A 17718-nucleotide genomic window follows, 5' to 3' on the forward strand; every position below is an offset into this window, starting at 1 on the left:
GGACAGCAGAGTCAAAAAGTGTGGCGCTGGAAAAACACAGCCGGTCAGGCAGCATCTCAGGAGCTGGAGGACCCTTGACGCAGGGCTAATGCTGGACACGTCGATTCTCCTGCCCCTCAGCTGCTGTCTGACCGGCTGTGCTTTTCCAGCGCCACACTTTTGACTCCTCCTTAAGGGAGTTGAGCAACTCAAATGCTGGGTACAACTTGTGTCGCCGCCTTTAGGGGATAGGGTACTCTTCAACCTCTCCCTGAAAAAGATGGAATGAATGAAGGCAAAACTGAAATGACATGAGAGAGGTGGAGTAAGAGACTTCAAAGGATGGGGTTCTGCCTGTGAATAGCTGCTGTGAAGGGAATTAGTGCGTAGTGCTGGGCTTGAACACCTTATGACACGCCTCTGAAGGATTCATGGTACAAATGTTTCTTTGCGAGGGAAAAGAGCGTGCCGGCGCCCAACTGGAACAAGGAGAGGGTGTGCAGTGCCGGCACTGATAGCGACCAGTTCTTTCTGAAACTCTAATGTTTGTAATTACTGACCCGCCTCCCTCCAGCTAGCACAAAAACTCTGAGAAAAACCAGTATCTAGGTCTATCGCTTCAATTTCTTTAAAGGGACCTCTAAGATCAGTGAGGAATCCTGCCCGAAATGTCTACTCTCCTGCTCCTCGGATGCTGCCTGACCTGCTGTGCTTTCATCACTCTCATCTAGACAGTGCTTTATTTGCCCCGACCTGCTGCACTCAGGATACTGATGTCAGAGTCCTGAACCAATCCAAAACAAACATCAGACAAATGCTCAGGGCAGTTACTTCAGTGTAAATTCAGAATGGACAGCGCTATTCCCTTCAATCTGCTGCTGACGGCTCCATTGCTGAGCTGTCTGTTTAGATTTTGCACAGAAATTGCCCGGTGGGTCAGCTGCTTTCACGCCTTTTAAACTGATTCTTTACAGCGAATATGCAGGAATGCGAACGAGCAGGCCCAGAAACTCACGTGTAGTTCCCTCTTCCAGACCTGATTCATGAAACACGAGTGGAAGGAATTCTGTGCCGTGTGGTCAAGGTTGGGGGATGCAACTGAGACACATTCATACCAAATCAGAAATAACTTGGAAGGTACAAGAACAGAATTCTGCTCCATGCTCGCAAGTGGTAAAACTATTTTGAGGAGGAGGAGTTAATGTCCTGCTGTTAATTAGCAGAGAAAATATTGGCAATATAATTTTCACGAAACAACACTCTCGGGGCCACAAATCACCCTGTGTTGAGGAGATTATGTTTATTCATGGTCCGTACATCAAAACCAAAACACAATCGGTTGTAGCCAGTTGGATGTTACAACCTTAGCTTCATGTCCGTTTTCACTCCCGGTTGGGAATCTGATTTTGAAGCAAAGTCAATGTGGGATTCGGTTAGTCCCTGACTGCACGGAGCTCTCGCCACTCTCGAGTTTTCAAGAACGCCTCGAGCTGAAAACCGAACTGTGATGCGAACTGGGTTTGTTCGTGTGTGTGCGTCTGAGTTCTGTTTAACGTCCCCTGACTTTCTGTTTTCAGTTGTCACATGTCACAGATAGTCTTGCAGATCCATAGAATCACGACAAGCGGCTTTAAATAACTCGGAGCTGCTTTGTTGCTCTCCTACCCGGGCCAATTAAAATTTCATGATGTTCGAAGCTTTGGTTCAATTTCTGTTACTGAAGCAATTCTTTCAAAGGTACAGTTACGTGTGCTGTGTGGAAATAGACTTGATTTTATATCTTCTCACATCTCACAGAAACACCCTAAAGCGCATCACAGATCACAAATCGCCTTGAAAGCGCTTTAACTTTTTTTTGAGATTTTTCCCTCCGTCGAGATGTCCCGCAGCGTTTTACAACTAATTAATTCGGTTTATGGAGCTCTCTGCAGGAATTGCAGCAGCTAACTTGTGCACAAACCTGGCGAAATGCCAAATGAGGCTGAGTGGCGCGTCAATTTTGTTTTGGTGATGTTCCTTAGGGACATTGTTATAGGGGTCGGTATACTTCAAACAGCATCATAGGATGGGATAAGCCGATTGGTCCCTGGATCGACACATGCAGGACACCAAACTCCTTCAGCACCGGACTAAGGTCCATACACATACTTCTCCCTCGATTGTTAGAGCCTAGAATCATCTTACGCAGAGAGCCCCATAGAGAGTGTAAACTGTTTCTGAATGAATAATGTATGGTGGTCTACTCTGGAAGATGATGGTGATCTCAATCATTGTCATTTTCAACATTTCGAAAATAACCTCCAGAGTCAGTATCGTGTGTCAGGATGAAAATTCAATCACCGTGACTTCATTACGGAGCTGGTTTAAGGCTGGGGAGGAGGGGGTGACAGGGGGCTTTAATTTCACATCCTAAAGCAGGACTGAAAAATGAGCACTTGGTTCAGGTATGAGGGCACCCAGGGAGAGGGAGAGGTTGGTGCATCGGGGTATTTCATCAGTGAAGGTCCCGGTACCAATATAGGCACCTGCTGCTGTAAGACAGCAAAGGACACTGTGTTTCTCAACTGTTCCAACACTTGTACACCAGTAACATGTTCAAATGTTTCCTTAGTTATGAATAAGGGTTACTGAACCCGAACCCGTCGACTCTGCTTTCTCTCCACAGATGCTGCCAGACTTGCCGTGTTTCTCGAGCAATTTTTTTTTGTTTTTGTTTCGGTTTTCCAACACCCGCAGTTCTTTGTTTCCTGTTTCTGGAGGGGATTTGTCCACTTCCAACCAGGCAAGGGTTAAAGGGATTAGGTTTATTTCTTAAGCAAATTACTCACGAACGTGCGTAAGTCTAAGAGGAGGAATCGACTTGGTGGAAAGTTGATGAAAGAGAACTGATACGAAATTAATTGACTGATCACTGTGGAGAGAGACAACTTAATTATGTTAATGACCGGCTTCACAGAAACAGAGTCTGAGATTTATTGTGTCCTTTGATTTGAGGAGGTTTATTTTTAACTCAAAGAGGACGCACTTTATCTCAGAAACACCGCATTGTGCATCCCACATTTGTAGAATTAAGGATTAGTCACGGTACCACAATCAGCTAACACTCAAATTCTCACAAACCGAGCGGTTTGTGAGAATTCAAGCGGTTAATCTGGCAGAAGGAAACATGTTGTCCCACCTTCCCTTCTTCATGGTATATTTTTTATCACCCGCCCCATCTACCGGACTGGTGAGTAGTTGAACATCACACAGAGGGCGGTGCATTTGTGGAAGTGGTGGATGCGGGTACAATTACAACATTTAAAAGGCATCTGGATGGGTATGTGACTAGGAAGGGTTTAGGAGGATGTAACGCAAATGGGATTAGGTCAGATTGGGATGTCAGGTCGGCACGGCTGGACTAAAGGGTCTGTTTCCGTGCTGGGTGACTTTATAATATCGCCGACAGTGGAGAAACCCTTCATTATTGCAGTCAAGCGAGAGTTACCAACCCTACTGGATTGGTTAGACGCTCTGGAGATGGCTGTTCATTTCTTGAAGTCGGTTGCTTTCAACTTGGGAAAACGTTACACTCTTATGTTAGAGGCTCATTAGAATGTGCTAACTCCTCACAAAACCACAGGGAGGCTCCATATTTACTGAATGTGAACAGGGTCTTGCGGTTAAGTGGCGGATCCAAAGTTCAACGACCCCAATGTCAACTGTATAAAAAAAGACCCCAAGCCAAGTAAATGAAGAGGTGGACACATTATAAAACCACTGGAGCGACCAGTCAGTGCCCCATAGAGTACCAAGTGAAAAAATGGCCCTGAACCGGAGGCTATTCTCGGAATTTCTGGCTCACCGTCCTAAGACCCTCCCATATTCCAAAGAAGTGGAGGTGCCGGTGTTGGTCAGGGGTGAATGTTAAAATCACACAACATCAAGTTATAGTCTAACAGGTTTATTTGGAAGCACTTGCTGTTGGAGTGCTGTTCCTTTGTCAAGTGGTTGTGGAGTATAAGATCATAAGACACAGAATTTATAACAAAAGATTACAGTGTCATGCAACTGAAATAATATATTGTACAAACCTGGATTGTTAAATCTTTCATCTTTTAAAATGGGTTGCAGATTTCGGTTCATTAACATGTAAAACCCGGAACTTCTTTGAAATCACCTTCTCAGATAACCCCTCCATCACACCCACAAGACACACTTCACCAAGCATTCACACATGCAAATACACACTCACTCAGATGCATTCACACACACACACATATGTTATAGGGTGAATTTGTATTTGCAGAATTCTAATTGCAGATAAATTCTGTTTTGCTCAAAAATGCACAATCAGCAGGCAGTCAATGCCGGCAGTCAATACATGTAATATTTTCTAAATTCCACTTTGGAAATAGAACCAGTCTGACTCAAGACAGACTCTCACCTCACACCTTTAATGCATTGTCTGAGCTGAGATGTCACCTTTTGATATAAAGCCTCAAATTATCTCGAGAAGGTGACTTAAAAGAAGTTCTGGGATTTACATATTAATGAACTGAAACCTGCAACCCCTTCTAAAAGATGAAAGACTTTGTAATCCAGGTGTGTTCAATATATCTTTTCAGTTGCATGACTCCATAATCTTTTGCTATAAATTCAGTGTCTTACGATCTTATACTCCACAACCACCTGGTGAACCCCCAGCCACAGAAAGCTAGTGCTTTCAAATAAACCTGTTGGACTATAACCTGGTGTTGTGTGATTTTTAACTTTGTTCTGAAGAAGTCATATTAACTCGAAGTATTAACTCTGTTTCTCACTACACAGATACTGAAAACTTATTCAGGGTCTCCAGCATTTTCTGTTTTTGTTTCACCCTCTCCTTTTGTTTCAGAATCACCGCTGCAGTGTTTCCAGTTTTAAAATTTGTGTTCTGACTGCAAGAAGAGGTGAAGCCAATTGCACTTCCCATGTCATATTCAGTGCCAGTTTCTGTAATTGCTCGAAGTGTTATTGGGAATAGGAAAGGAAAAATAATGAGCTAAAGGCTGAATATGATCCTGGGAAGGCCTTCAACTTTGTGTTCTGAAGAAGGGTCACTGGACCTGAAACATTAACTCTGATTTCTTTCCATAGATGCTGCCAGACCTGTTGAAAATTTCCAGCAGTTTCTGTTTTGGCTTCGACATGTGTGCAGTCCCTTTAGGCATTCAATAGGATCATGTCTGTAACTCTATCAAAATAGAAAGCTGGTAGCTACATTGTCCACTGCTTCTGGAATTGTGGGCGAACTGACGAAATTAAAATATTCAGATGCTCAATGCCTCATCAGACATTTCACTTTTATTGGAAGATTTATGACTTTCAACTGTCTAGCAGTAGCCATTAAAAAAAAATTCAAACGTCACTTGTCCTCCAGGATAATAGCAGTCCATAGTGGACGAATTCACTCTAAAGGATACAACAATGGCATAATCTTGTTAATTGGAACAGTGTATACTGGATTAGTGGTGCTGGAAGAGCACAGCAGTTCAGGCAGCATCCAACAAGCAGCGAAATCAACGTTTTGGGCAAAAGCCCTTCATCAGGAATAAAGGCAGTGAGCCTGAAGCGTGGAGAGATAAACTAGAGGAGGGTGGGGTTGGGGAGAGAGTAGCATAGAGTACAATGGGTGAGTGGGGGAGGAGATGAAGGTGATAGGTCAAGGAGGAGAGGGTGGAGTGGATAGGTGGAAAAGGAGATAGGCAGGTCGGACAAGTCAAGGAGACAGTTACTGAGCTGGCAGTTTAGAACTAAGGTGAGGTGGGGGAAGGGGAAATGAGGAAGCTGTTGAAGTCCACATTGATGCCCTGGGGTTGAAGTGTTCCGAGGCGGAAGATGAGGCGTTCTTCCTCCAGGCGTCTGGTGGTGAGGGAGCAGCGGTGAAGGAGGCCCAGGACCTCCATGTCCTTGGCAGAGTGGGAGGGGGAGTTGAAATGTTGGGCCACGGGGCGGTTTGGTTGATTGGTGCGGGTGTCCCAGAGATGTTCCCTAAAGCGCTCTGCTAGGAGGCGCCCAGTCTCCCCAATGTAGAGCAGACCACATCGGGAGCAACGGATACAATAAATGATATTAGTGGATGTGCAGGTAAAACTTTGATGGATGTGGAAGGCTCCTTTAGGGCCTTGGATAGAGGTGAGGGAGGAGGTGTGGGCACAGGTTTTACAGTTCCTGCAGTGGCAGGGGAAAGTGCCAGAATGGGAGGGTGGGTCGTAGGGGGGTGTGGACCTGACCAGGTAGTCGCAGAGGGAATGGTCTTTGCGGAAGGTGGAAAGGGGTGGGGAGGGAAATATATCCCTGGTGGTGGGGTCTTTTTGGAGGTGGCGGAAATGTCGGCGGATGATTTGGTTTATGCGAAGGTTTGTAGGGTAGAAGGTGAGCACCAGGGGCGTTCTGTCCTTGTTACGTTGGAGGGGTGGGGTTTGATAGCGGAGTTGTGGGATGTGGACGAGATGCGTTGGAGGGCATCTTTAACCACGTGGGAAGGGAAATTGCGGTCTCTAAAGAGGGAGGCCATCTGGTGTGTTCTATGGTGGAACTGGTCCTCCAAGTCCCTGAAATAATTCAACACTAGACCCTGTTGCTGAAAAGGTCAGAAACCCATGAGGAGCAGTACAGTATAGCTGTGTGGACTATGAAACAATCTGGAATGTTGTTGGTTCTGAGATGTACTTTATGATTAAGGGTAGATACTTCTTACTCTTTTGATCAATGATTCTACCTTTCTACATTTTATCATTTCAGGTGACTAAGTAGTCAGTTGAAATCAATTAACTCAAACAATAAATCCAAATGACAAAACTAAAGAAAACCGAACAGCAATGGCCATAGAACAGCCAAGAGAGTCGCACAATCCCAATAAAATTATATTTTTAATCAATCTATTCAGATATGGTATCACCTCTGGGGCAGGTGAAACTTGAACCCTGACCTTCTGGGAACTGTACAGACACAGAGGGAGTCGCAGAAGTAGCTGAAGGGGAAACACACACAGACAACGTGGGCCTTTGGGTACACCATCAACTGCGTCACAATTCCCTTCCTCCCTATTTTGAAAGGGTTGCTTCCTCCTCCTAGTCAGTTGCTGATTAACCTGCTCAGAGATGTTATTATACGCTCCACCCCCTCCCGGAGCAGATAGGGACTTCAACTCAGACCTCCTGAACCAGAGGTAGACCACTACCACTGCATTACAAGAGCCCTTCCTGTTTCAGGTAATTATTCCGCTTTAACGTGGAAATCGGTTTCCTGTGACGCGCTGAACCGTGGGTTTTATGTAGCTCAGTTCACTTTCACCCTTGTTAATGTACTGGTACTGAATGCCCATAATTTTACCCACTCTGTAAACATTCAATCATTGCCATTTTTTAATGTATCGAAATGTTGTCTGTTACTTTCAGAAGAGTGCATGGGTTCTGCGATACTAACCATGCCACCAGGACAACTCTTGTTACTATGGATACTGTTGCTACGTTACACGAGATACTCTGAGATGTGAGACCTGCTGAGGTATTTATGGGTTTTTAGCCAAACCTTACATTTAATTAAAATTTAATGAAGCTTTTTTTTTACATAATTTAGTAAAATTGCCTTTTCTGGGCGTGTCTTTATTGATGGAAGACGAAAAAACTTGGACTGCTGAACACGTTCCATAAATAGTGACACATTAGCTATAGGTTATTAACGAGAATCGGATCCCTCTAAAACCAATCCTGATGTACATAGTTAAAAATCACACAACACCAGGTTATAGTCCAACAGGTTTAATTGGAAGCACATTAGCTTTCAGACCACCGTTCAGGTGAAGGAACGGCGCTCCGAAAGCTAGTGTGCTTCCAATTAAACCTGTTGGACTATAACCTGGTGTTGTGTGATTTTTAACCTTGTACACCCCAGTCTAACACTGGCATTTCCAATTCCTGATGTACATAGTCTCTGTGAAGGGAGAATGGCACTTTCCACATGTTCCATTGTCGTTTTCTTTTAAGTGATTTGAAGATCTCCACGCAAGGAAATCACTTTCTCAGCACACATGCCTGATACCAGCTCTCTGGAGACTCATACCTGTTCTTCATTGTTTTGTCTCTCAAACAGTGCCCTGCAGTATTTATTTTTTGGCTTGGCTCGATGCCGGAACATTTTCTTAGCGCCGGTCCCTTTTGTCACAATTTCTAGTTAATAGTTTTGCCCGATTATTATTGAAACGGCAGTTCTACCCATCCACTTACACTCTCATTGCTCGCCATTTGGTCTCACTCCCTGACCTCCAGATCTGACACCTGAGGCAGGCAAAGCAGTGACTGTGCCTGAGAATCACTCCCTGTCGATGTGAGCTGATACAAGGTGGAGTTACTGGATTCAGATATCACTGGACCATAACTGCAGAAGGAACCAGGGTCCACAACCTGGCAGAGTGTCTCTGAGCAACTTAGCTGAACACATCAGAATTAGGGCGGTGGGGTCTAGTGGAAAAGAAGAGAGAGAGATAGCTGCTCTTCGAAGAATGGTCAACTGGACTCTGCAGTTGCTTAGATACTTCATTAGGACATTAGACTTGTTTAAAGTTGCCATAATTCCAGAAAACCACAGGATTGCTCTCTTATTAGAGAATGAAGACTAGTGGTGGTTTTTCCTGATGGTCACCAATGCCTCAGGAGAAGGCAGAAGTTGAGAAAGTGGGATCTCCATGGTAACCTCAGTTACTGCGGGAAATAAATCCCTGCACTATTGGTATCACTTTGCGTTGCAAACTGGCTGTCCAATCGCCTGAGCTAACCAACCCCTAGGAACTGCATTCTGGCCAGTAGGTCTCTGGGAATGTTGCAGTGGAAGGTAAAGCCCCCTTCATAATACTTTGACCTCTGAGATGATGTGGGAAGGAATCTGAATGACCTGTATTCATCAAGCAACAGGGTATACATTTATTGTGCAAGACATAAGAATCACAATTGGTATTTCCACTCCTTGAGGTGGGTTCAGTGTTTCTGAGATTTCAGCCATTATCCTTTCCAGTATGGGAATGATATGAACCAAGCGTGATTGGAAGGATGAGCGGGTTCAAGGAAGAGTTGTTGGCTCCTTCTTCATCCTTGCTGGCCTGTGTATGTTTGTACAAGTTTCCCGGACTGCAAACTTTATCATTGTTGACTTACAATCTCCCAGGTGCCTGTCTTCTTAATGAGGGATCTGGGACATGCTCTTTCCCCCCATTTGGGAGTAGAATACATCTAAATCACTGGAGGAGATCTTCTCTGTTTCATTGGGACAAAAACAAAGGCATGTAGATGAGACCATCAAAATGAGCCACATGGTAGGCCAAACCATGTACCAGCGTAAACCCCCAGTTCCAGGTTTACCATGAAGGAGACTGCCTGATGAAGGAGCTTGAATGTAGTGGTACACGTGATTGAGTTGGTTTTCAAAAAACAGAGCTGGTTGTTGTCATGTGACTGCATCTTATATTTCTAAAGAAAGAAATTTGAACCAATTCATCCTGCAGCATCAGTCAGAACACATCATTCAAGGCCTGTAGATGATGACAACATCCAATTAATCTCACATTGGACTTGCATCAAATAGGCACAGAGCAAGCCAGGGGATCCTGACATATGCCCCTGTTGGCTTACATTGAAAATTCAAAAATCAATAATGTCAGAACACCACGGGACAAAAAAAAGTTTTCTAATGTTACAACCAGACCGAATGACAGTCCAGCCTAAAAGCAGATGGGTGCTGACCTGGAGAAGAAGGGACCCTGTGGATATTCATCCAGGGATGGAGTCTTTGGGTTGGGACTGTGGAAAAAAGTTGACTGCTGACCTGGGGAGGGGTAGCTAGGCCCAATAGAAATGGGGAGGACAGGGGAAAGTAGGGTTTCACGTGGTTGCTGATCTTTCTATTAGACCTCTGAGCTGGAGTGAAATTATCAAAGGATCCCTGTAAGAGTTCAAAATACTGCAGTCTCAAAAATATAAATGCAATAAGTTGCTGTGATTTTTTTTGACAGCAGGTGAGGATATCTTCACAGCTGGATAGGTTTCACTCAAGCTGGTGGGAGGTAGATGAATCAGAATCATACAATACAGAAGAGGCCCTGCCACCCATCAAGTCTGCACCTACAAAAATCACCCACCAAATCTACACTAGTTCCACTGGATGTAGGTTTGCTCACTGAGCTGAAAGGTTCATTTTCAGATGTTTTGTCACCTTACTCGGTGACATCTTCAGTGATCCTCTGAATGAAGCACTGGTGGTGGTAGCCTGCTTTCTATTTATATTTCCACCCAAGGAAACTCAAACATATAAATAGAAAGCGGGCTACACCACCAGTGCTTCATTCGGAGGCTCACTGATGATATTACCTGGTAGGGTGACAAAACGTCTGAAAATGAACCTTCAGCTCAGCAAGCAAACCTACATCCAGAGCTTCAACCTGAGCTACAAAACTTCTCAAAACTTGCTAACTAGTTCCACTTTCTGGCAGTTGGCCCACAGCCTTGAATATTATAACATTGCAAGTGCTCATCCAAGTATGTTTTAAAGGCTGTGAGGTTCCCCGCCTCAACTACCCTCCCAGATTCCCACCACCATATGGGTCAAAAATGTTTTCCACAAACGCTCTCTAAACCTCCTGTCTTTCATCTTAAAATTATGCTGCTTTGTTATTGATCCTTCAACTTAGGGGTAAAGTTGCTTTCAAACCAGTTTGTCCATGCCCCTCATAATCTTATACACCTCAATCAAGTCTCTTCTCAGCCTCCTCTGATTTAAACTAAATAACCCAAGTTCATCCAGCCTCTCTCTAGAGCTAAGTTGCTCCATCCCAGGCAAACTCCTGGTGAAAATTCCCTGCACCCCTCCAGTGCAATCACGTACTTCCTTTAGTGCAGTGACCAGATGTCCACATACTACTTTAGCTCTACTAACCAAAGTCCTGTACATCTCCAACATAACCACCCTGCTCTTATAATCTGTGCCATGACTGATAAAGGCAAATGTGCTGTACGTCTTCTCACTATTAACCTGTTCTGCTGCTTTCAAAGATCTGTGGACAAGCTATCCAAGATCCCTCTTCTTCTGAACTCCTGGTGCCTTTCCATTTATTGAATACTCTCTTGTCTTGTTACTTCATAAAAAGTGCATCACCTCACAGTTATCAGGTTTAAATTCCATCTGTCACTGATCTGCACAACTGAACAGTTTGTCAGTATCCTTAAAATAACTTAAGACCTTCTTCCTCAGCTGGCCAATCTTCATGTCTTCACAAACTTACTGATCAGACCTCCAATCTTCTCTTCTATATGATTATGTATATCATAAGCAATAAGGGACCCAGCACTGTGGTGCGCCACTGGTCACTGGCTTCCAGTCACACAAACAGCCTTCTACCGTCACCCTCTGTCTCCTGCCACTAAGCTAATTTTGGATCCAACTTGTTTAGTTACCCTGGATCCCATTTGCAGGAATGGGCAATTCCCATGTGGGTCATGGTGAAATAGTTTAAGGTTTAATTGCATCACTTAACCAAGAACCAGCAAGTGCAGCTTCCTTGCTAAATGTAATCTGGCTGGGGTACATTGGAGGATAAATTAGTATGAATCAGTATATCGTCCAATACAGGAGCAGCAAAATGGATAGCACAACCAACTGGCTGCACTTTTAAGCTTTTCTCCTTTTCCACTCAGCACAAGGTCCTTTCTTATTCATCTCCCTATTCCTAATCTTTTCCTCAAAAATTCCCATTTCCAACACTGGCATCATTGCCATCCATCCATTCCTTTTAGACTGTTTCCCATCCTTTTTAAAATGTGTAACGGTCTTAAACATTCACCTGCCTTCTCCCACATACTTCCTGGAAATGTAGTTTAAGTTCTTCTCTCACTCTGCTCGTTCGTTAGACTTGGCAATTCCACCCCCTCATTTACCCTTTCTATCTTTTTCTTCTGGTCTTTTCTTTATTCACCCATTCTCCCTCCCCCATTCACTCATTCCCCAACATCACTCTTCACCTCCTCTTCCTCCCTTTTCTGAAACTGTTTCATATGCACTGGAGCATAACATAACCTAGTATTCAGCTGTTTTCTGTGCATGACCCAATTTGCCCATATTTAAGCATAATTGTAATGTTGTGTCTTTTCTAAGATCTAAAGCAAACAGTCCTCCCAGAACTTGAGCTTAATAACAATTCAGAAAGCCAGGCTTCTTGCTCAGTTTTGAGATTTTCTTTTAAATGTGCATGATATCTAAATTTTGATGGATACATCTCAAAACATTTTAAAAATTATTTGTTCATAGGTTGTGGGCATCACTTGCTATCCCAGAATTGATTGTCTAACCCTTATTACCCAGAGGATAGTTAAGAATCAATTACAGTATTGTGGGCCTGGGGCCATACGTAGGACAGAAAAGGTAATGTGACAGATTTCCTTCTCTTAAGAACATTAGTCAACCTGAATGGCTTTTTATGACATTCAAAAGTGACGATGCAGTTGCCAATAAGCTAATTTATTTTTGATTTTTTTTCAGTGGATTCAAATATTACCATCTGCCAACCCATGTCCCAGAACCCCAGAGCTTGAGGTTCTGGATTACTATTCCATTGACATTAGCGACACGCCACCACCTCCACCTCACTTTCAAAAAATGAAGCGTGAAAGAAAGGTCAAGGATCAATGAGCAGGTTTGAACAATGGATTGAATGCAGGGATAGTTAAGCTGTAGCAATTCAATGCCCTGTCAGTATAAACTTTGTCTAGTGGGCATTTCTTAACCATTATCATTGTCTCATTTAATATTGTGTGAAGAAACGATTTCTGTTGCTATAGTAAGAAATCTACAGCCTAACATTAAGAAAGTAGAAGTGCTGTTTTGGGCTTGAAGAGATTTAGTAATTCTATCAAGCCAGCAATACTATGACCTTTAATTATCTCAGCAATATTGAGCATGGATGAGAATGGTTTTGCAGAATAAAATGACAGGAATGAATTTAAGCCTAAGAATTGTATTCAAGATTATCCTAGAACTCCCTATGGTTAATTGGAACCTTCATCCACCAAATTAAATACTAAGTCCCTCTACCATCTATACACATGGTAACAGAATGCACTATGTACGAGATGCATTGCAGCAACTTACCAAGACTCTTTCAATCGCATCTTCTAAATCAGCCATCTCTATCAGTAAGAAGGACAAGGGCAATAGTTGGATGGGAACACCACTACCTTAAAGTTCTGCTTCAAGCCACAAACTGTCCTGACTTTGAAATATATCATCATTCTTCCACTGTCACTCAATCAAATCCTGGAATTCCTTGCCTAGCACCAGATGAACTCCAATGGAGCAAGAAGGCATCTCATCTCCACCTACACATGAGCAATTAGGGATGGGTAAATGCTGTTGTTCACAGGTATGAAAAAGATCAAATGCTAATCCCCAAGAGACTGTTTTCCCTCTTCTACAGTCTCCTTTTACAATGTCAAGTATAGGAAGATCCCACTGGAAAGTCACAGATCTGATATAGTCACTATGTCTGTTTATCAATGATATTCAACTCTGGCATGTTCAATGCCTGTAAATTTGTAATTGTTTCAACCTAACATAGTTTTCTCTATTATATATTTATACCATTTAGCCTCTCCGTACCTCATTAATTACAAAGCATACTATTCATATAAAATCTCCAGGGGAGCATCTTCTACTTAAACTATTCCACTGGATTACAAATGTTACTAGCAGAGTCTCACAGAAGCTCTCTAGAATGTCATGCTGTAGCTGATGAGATGAGAGATCAGTGTAAACTAAGGCAATTGAATTATCTTCTTAAAATTTTGATACTATTTTGTGTTTAACATGCGCTAAACTGAAACTCAAATCTTGCCTTTTATTCCATTTGGTGCTCTGGTTCATCTCATTAAGAGTTCACACTCTTCCAGCATGATCAATGGGTATATGTACTTCTCTGGTTGATGCTGCCTATCATTTAATTAAAAATCTTTCTCTTGCCGACCTTAAGAACTGTACACCAGTTTCCTCTGCACTAATGATATGTAAACTGACAGTGAGAAAACTGTTGCAACGATCAGCCCCAGGAAATCACTGCAGGAGCTCCTCAAAGCAGTCTTCCAGACTCAATCATTTTAGCTGCTTCATTGATGATCTTGCCTCCATCAGAAGTTCAGAAATGAGAAACTAAATTGCACATCCATTCAGGGATGTGTAGGTGTATTAGTCAGGGGTAAATATAGAGTAAATGGGTCTGGGTGGGTGACTCTTCAGAGGGTTGGTGTGGACTTGTTGAGCCAAAATGACCTGTTTCCACACTAGGGATTCTATGATTCTATGAAATTCAAGTGTCATGACTATTAAAACAGGTTAAAAATGGATAATCTGTGTGTAGCACAATCCAGACTTTAGTCTTTCATCATCTATAGTGTGGAATTTGCATGTTCTCTCATGTTGGTGTGGGTTTCGTCAGGGTGCTCCAGTTTTGTCCCACAATCCAAAAATGTGCAGATTAGGTGGATTGGCCATGCTAAATTACCCATAGCGTCCAGGGATTGTGCAGGCTAGATGGATTAATCATGGGAAATACATGGTTATAGGGGTAGGGTAGAGGGGCAGGTCTGAGTGGGATGCTCTACAGAGGGTTGGTATGGACTCGATGGGCTGAAAGGCCTGCTTCCAGCCAAAGGGATTCTATGAAGGCACAGTGAGGCATATTCTAGAAAACTCTTGACTTGTCTGGATTGTAGGAACATATGAAATAAGAGCAGGAGTAGGCCATTTGACCCCTGAAGCCTTTCCAGTCATTCAGCAAGAACGTGGCTGCTTTTCCCCAGGCTTCAACTCCTCTTTCATGACAACTCCACATAGCCATCAACTCCCAGATATTTCAAAAATCTATCTACACCAGTCTCTGTAAATACTTGTAGTGAACTAACCTTCACAACTCTCTGAGGTAAATAATTCCAGGCATTTACTGCTTCCTGGGAGAATTAATTCCTTTGCAGGTAATAAATATCATCTTAACAGTGAAGCTTACACTCTGGGAGTGAATAAATACCCCCCGAACTGCATTGTTGAACCTGTAAAAGGTTTTCCTGCAAATTAATAGGAATGTTGATTTATACTTCATGTGGCTGACAATGTTTCATTTTGAAAACCCCACACTTTATTTTTCCACCTACTCCATCTTGGTTGTCAGCAGCTGTAGAATGGAGAAAACCCTATACTGACCACTGATCTGGACTGATAATGAACCTTTTGCTATGTAATCAATATAACTATATGGTGTGATTCGAGAGCTTTAAGAATATCAACTAATACTGTATGATACATGGAATTGACAAACAAAAAGAGTTTTGTTGGTGAGTGATTTACACGATAATATCTGCAGTCAGTATTTCTGCACAAGAATAAATAGTTTGTGCAAATATTGTGTGGTGAGGAATGGTGTTGATAATGTGACATGATTGAGCAGATTATCTCTACAAACAATGCCTCTCTGCTGTTGCTTCGAGGTCTGTGAATCACAAAACTGTGGCTAGTGCAGGATAATTAATGAGATGAACCCAGAGGCAAATGCAGCTTATTTAACCTGATATCCTCCGACTCACAATCATTGTGGAAAAAATGCCCAGTCCTTCCCAATCCCAAAATTTTACTCAAATTTGGCCCCAGTTGGCCTCCTTGAGACTGCTAATAAGATCATGATGTTTCTCATATTCACTTTCCTGCCCTTTCCCTTTAACCCTTGATTCTTCTACTAATCAAGAATCTATCTATCTTAAATATTAGTTAAGGACTCTGCCCTCTCAATTCTCTATGGCAAACAGTTCAAAGACACTGAACCCTCTGAGGGAAGAAATTTCTCCTCATCTTACTTCTAAATTTGCACCACTTTAATCTGAGACCATGCCCTTTGGTCCTAGATTCTCTTTCACTATTTACCCTGTCAAGCCCTTTAAGAATCTTATATGTTTCAATGGCATCACTTTTTAATCTTCGAAACCCCAGTGATGAAAAGACTTTCAACCTGTTTTACCTTTGCTCATAAGACATATCAGGAATCATCCCAATTAACATTGTCTGAACTGCCTCCAGTGAAATAATATGATACAATTAAATAATTAGATAATAACAAGTAATATGGTGAGGTAAAATTTTAAGTAAATGTTTTTAACAAAGTTGTTCAAAGATAGGGAATAGATTTTAAAAGTAGGACAATTTTTTTGGAGTACAGATTTGGTTTCTTTATTTGAAAGAGGTTAAATTGTAGTCAGCAGTTCAAAGAAAGTTAACTCGATTCATTCCTGATTTGACCCGGATTACTTTATGAGAAAGTGCTGGGCCTGTACCCACTTGAGTTGAAAAGAATGAGAGTTGATCGTATCGAAACATATAAAATTCTGAGGGGGCTTTACATGGTGGATACTGGGAGGACATTTCCTCTTGTGGCAGTGACCAGACTAGGAACATGGTTTAAGAATAAGAAGTCTCCATTTTTAGAAAAAGAACAAAATAATATTTTTGTCTCAGACCATTGGTAGTCTATGCGCTTCTGTACCCCAGAAGTGTAGTGAGTATCAATGAATATATTCAAGACTGAGTAAGAAAGATCTTTGATCGGCAAAAAAATCAAGGACAATGAGTGGAGTACAAATAGGAAAATGGGGTTGAACCAGAACAGCCATGATTTTATTAACTAGTGGAGCAGTCTCAAAAAGGTCGAATGGTCTGATCTTGTTCCAAAATTCAGTGTCCTTATGTCCTATATCCATCTATGGCACATTGTTAGGAAACTGTGACTTATGTCTCAATCTCACATACCTACACATAGACCCAGAGAGATATACAGCATGGAAACAGACCCTTTGGTCCAACTTGTCCGTGCTGACCAGATATCGTAAATTAATTTAGTTCCATTTGCCAGCATTTGGCCCATATCTCTTAAATCCTTCCTACTCATAAACATACCCAGATGCCTTTTAAATGTTGAACCAGCCTCTGCCACTTCCTCTGGCAGTTCATTTCATACACGCACTACCCTCTGAATGAAAAACTTGCCATTTATATCCCATTTAAATCTTTCCCCCTTCACTTTAAACCTATGCCCTCTATTTCTGGACCCACTCACCTTGAGGAAAAGACCTTGCCTATTTACCTTATCCGTGTCCCTCACAAATTTATAAACATCTGTAACTTCCAAAGCTCCAGAGAAAATAGCCCCAGTCTGTTCAGCCTCTCCTTATAGCTCAAACTCTCTAACCATGATAACATCCTTGTAAATCTTTTCTGAACCCTTTCAAGTTTCACAACAACCTCCCTATAGCAGAGAGACCAGAATTGCAAAAGTGGCCTAACCAAAGTCCTGTGCAGCTGCCACATGACCTTTCAACTCATATACTCAATGCACTGAACAATAAAGGAAAGCAAAGCAATTGCCTTCTTCACTATCCTATCTACACTTTCAAGGAACTATGAATCTGCACTCCAAGGTCTCTTTGTTCAACAACACTCCCCAGGACCTTACCATTGAGTGGATAAGTTCTGTCCTGATTTCCTTTCCAAAATGCAGTACCTCACATTTATCTAAATTAAACTCCATCTGCCACTCCTTGGCCCATTGGCCCATTGGCCCATCTGATCAAGATCCCGTTGTACTCTGAGATAACCTTCTTCGCTGTCCACTACACCTCCAATTTTGGTGTTATCTGCAAA

At 42.5% G+C, this 17718-nt stretch overlaps 1 long non-coding RNA gene across 1 annotated transcript; it reads left to right on the forward strand.

The window, feature by feature from the left end:
• The first annotated feature begins 3105 nt into the window (after window positions 1–3105).
• Window positions 3106–12395, forward strand: LOC140453283 (uncharacterized). The gene is made up of 3 exons (XR_011952334.1): window positions 3106–3208; window positions 7401–7509; window positions 12295–12395. It is a non-coding gene; the product is annotated as an uncharacterized lncRNA (long non-coding RNA).
• Window positions 12396–17718: the final 5323 nt, after the last annotated feature.

The sequence above is a fragment of the Chiloscyllium punctatum genome, chromosome 27, assembly GCF_047496795.1.
Source record: "Chiloscyllium punctatum isolate Juve2018m chromosome 27, sChiPun1.3, whole genome shotgun sequence".
NCBI classification, from domain to species: Eukaryota; Metazoa; Chordata; class Chondrichthyes; order Orectolobiformes; family Hemiscylliidae; genus Chiloscyllium; species Chiloscyllium punctatum.